This window comes from Dasypus novemcinctus, chromosome 24 (assembly GCF_030445035.2).
Source record: "Dasypus novemcinctus isolate mDasNov1 chromosome 24, mDasNov1.1.hap2, whole genome shotgun sequence".
In the NCBI taxonomy this organism is placed as follows: domain Eukaryota; kingdom Metazoa; phylum Chordata; class Mammalia; order Cingulata; family Dasypodidae; genus Dasypus; species Dasypus novemcinctus.
Genome location: NC_080696.1, coordinates 52,666,399 through 52,669,839, shown reverse-complemented (window position 1 = coordinate 52,669,839; position 3,441 = coordinate 52,666,399).

The window sequence follows — 3,441 nt, the reverse complement described above, 5'->3', positions numbered from 1 at the left end:
TTAAATAAATAAAAGTTGTGAACTTACAAAGCAAACATGCATAACATCATACAGGGGTCCCATGTATCGACCCTCTACCAACACCTTGCATTGTCATGAAACATTTGTTACATAGATTATGTAAGAATATTGTTAAAATCTTACTAATTATAGTCCTTATCTTACATTTGGCGTATTTTCCCCAAAACCCACCCTATTTTTAAAATATATTTTTATGACAGAAGTTGCAAATTTACAAAACAATCATGCACATGTGCAGAATTCCCAAACAAAACCCCTCTATCTAACAACACACCACACTGTGGTGGAACATTGATTACAGATTATAAGATAATAGCGTCTGATTGTTACAACATCCATAGTGTGCATTTGGGACACATTTTCCATACTGCCCCATTAGCAGCACAGTACATCTTTGGCATGGATGCAAGAATATTACATTACTGCTAACCAGAGTCAATTCACCATTCCAGGTGTAATTTTCCCATGCTTCTCCACATTCCCTCCATGTTTTCCCATATTTGTATATGATCAAATAGTGATGTTCATTTGCTCTAGTTCACAAAGGACACTCTTGCATCTGTACCATTAACCACAATTATCCACCTCTGGGTTTACTGTGCTATTCAGTTCCTAGATTGTTCTCCAGTATTCTGTCCATTGGCATTTATATCCCTAGACTACCATTTTCAGCCACATCCCTATTTATAAACTAGCTGTTAATCACTGTGTTACCATCCACTCTATAAATTTCCACACTTTTACAGTAAAGCTAATTAAAACTTCTACATACATTAAATATCAGTAGTCCATCTCAGTCCTCCTCTTATCTCCTTTAAGAACCCACTACCTACTACAAGATCTTGAAGATACAGTCCTACATTTTCTTCTAGAAGCTTTATGGTTATTTTACATTTAGGTTTTTGATCCATTTTGAGTTAATTTTTGGAAAAGGTGTGAGATAGGCGTCCTCTTTCTTTCTTTTGGCTATGGATATTCAGTTCTTTAGTACCATTTGTTGAATGGACTGTTCTGCCTTAGCTGAGTGGGTTTGACAGTCTAGTAAAAAATCACTTGACTATACATGTGAGGGTCTGTTTCTGAACCATCAGTTAGGTTCCATTGATCCATGTGTCTGTATGCCAGTACCATGCTGTTTTTACCACTGTAGCTAGGTAATACAAAGTCTGGAGATAAGAGTTCATTTTTCCTTTTTAAGATGTTTCTGACTATTCAGGACCCCTTACCCTTCCAGATGAATTTGATAATCATGTTTTCAATTTATTTGAAAAATGCTGGTGGAATTCTTATTGGGATTGCATTGACTCTGAGTAGAATTGACATTTTAATGATATTTAGGCTTCTAGTCTCTGAGCAAGGAGTGTTCTTCCAATTATTTAGGCCTTTTAAATTTTCTTTTAACATTGTGATGTAGTTTTCTGGATAGAAGTGCTTTACACTGTTGGTTAAGCTCATTCCTAAGTATTTGGGTTGTATATGTCATATTTCATTTTCATCACTTTTACACTTTGTTACTTTTATTGATATAATCTTCATTTCTAGACTCTCTTCCAGGCTTCTCCCTTGTCTTTTCAGGCTTTAAGCACACCTTTTAGTATTTCCTGAAAATCTGGTATCTGGTTAGAAATTCTGTTTCTGTTTATCTGTGAATATTCTAAATTCACCCTCAGTTTTGAAAGACAGTCTTGTCTTTTAGTATCTTAAATATATCATGCCACTGTCTTCTTGTAGAAGCAATTTCTCTGGTGAAAAAAACAGCACTTGATCTTATTGAGTGTCCCTTATGGTATGCATTGCTTTTCTCTTGCTGCTCTCAGGATTCTGTCTTTGGCATTTGACATTCTGATTAGTATGTGTCTCAGAGGTGATATTTTCTGATTTTTTTGGCTGGGAGTACATTTGTGCTTCTTGGGCTTGGATATCTATGTCCTTCAGTAGGATTGGGAAATTTTCTACCATTATGTCTTCAAATATTCCTTCTACTCTTTTTCCCTTCTCTTCTCCTTCTGGGACACCCATGACACATATTTTTGTACATCTCTTGCTGTCATTTAGACCCTGTCACTGAGACCCTCCCGAGGTGGCTTGTGCCTCCAGTGGAGTATGGGCGCTGGCCTCCATGGTGTGGAGCGCTCTACTTATAAGTCTTCTCTGCAGATGGGCAGTCTCCTTCCATTACCTTCAAGGATGTGGCAGGATGCTTTTCTGGTCTTCTGGAGGACCCAAACAGGTGCTTCAGCTAGCTCCAGAGAGCTCTAGGTGTTTACTCACAGCCCTGTAGCAGGAGCTGACTCTAGGAGCTCTTTATTCCACCACCATCTTGCTGGTTGTTTCCCCCCTTCACTTTTTAAAAAAATTTCTCTTCTCCCCCCCCCCAGTTGTCTGCTCTCTGTGTCCATTCGCTGTGTGTTCTGTGTCTGCTTGTATTTTTGTGAGCGGCCCTGGGAATATGACTCTTTTTGTTGCATCATCTTGCTGTGTCAGCTCTCCGTGTGTGCGGTGCCACTCCTGGGTGGGCTGCACTCTTTTTCATGCGGGGCAGCTCTCCTTGCAGAGCGCACTCCTTAGGCGTGGGCCTCCCCTACATGGGGACACCCCTGCATGGCACGACATTCCTTGCAAACATCAGCACTGCATGTGAGTCAGCTCATCACACAGGTCAGGAGGCCCTGGGTTTGAACCCAGGATTTCCCATGTGGTAGGCGGACGCCCTATCAGTTGTGCCAAATCCACTCCCCACCCCCTTCACTTTAAGTATAATTTCCCTGGGTACAGAATTCTAGGTTTTTTTCTTTCAACAAATTAAATACTTCACTCTCTTCTTCCTTGAATAAATTCTTAAGTCTTGTTAATTTTTTCTTTGTTCCTCTATAGGTAAGGTTGAATTCCCCTCTGGTTTAAGATTTTCTGCAGTGTGAATATGATATGACTAGATGTGGGTATTTTTTAATTTATCCTGAGCTTCCTGGACCTATGGTTTGGTGCCTGTCATTAATTTGGAAAATTCTCAGCCATTATTATTTCAAATATCTCTTCCTCACTTTATTCCTCCTTTTGGCATTCCATTACAGGTATGTTATACCTTTTGTAATTAGTTGTCCCACCATTGTTGAATATTCTGTTCCACCTTTTTTTAAATTCTTTCCTTGGCCATGTCTCATGAACCCAAAGGCATTGTTTCTATTAGTCTCTTTCATTTTTAGTGCTTTTGATTCCATCTCTTTGTAAACATTACCCATCTGTTCTTGCATGCTGTTTTTTTTGTTTTTTTTTGTTTTTTTCATTAGAAGCATTCAGTTAAATTCCTGGTCTATAATAATTCGACCATCTCTGCCATGTCTGAGTCTAGTTCTAATGCTTGCTGTCTTCAGATTGTGTCTTTGCTTTATGGGCATTATGTCATGGGCAAAAGGAACCTTT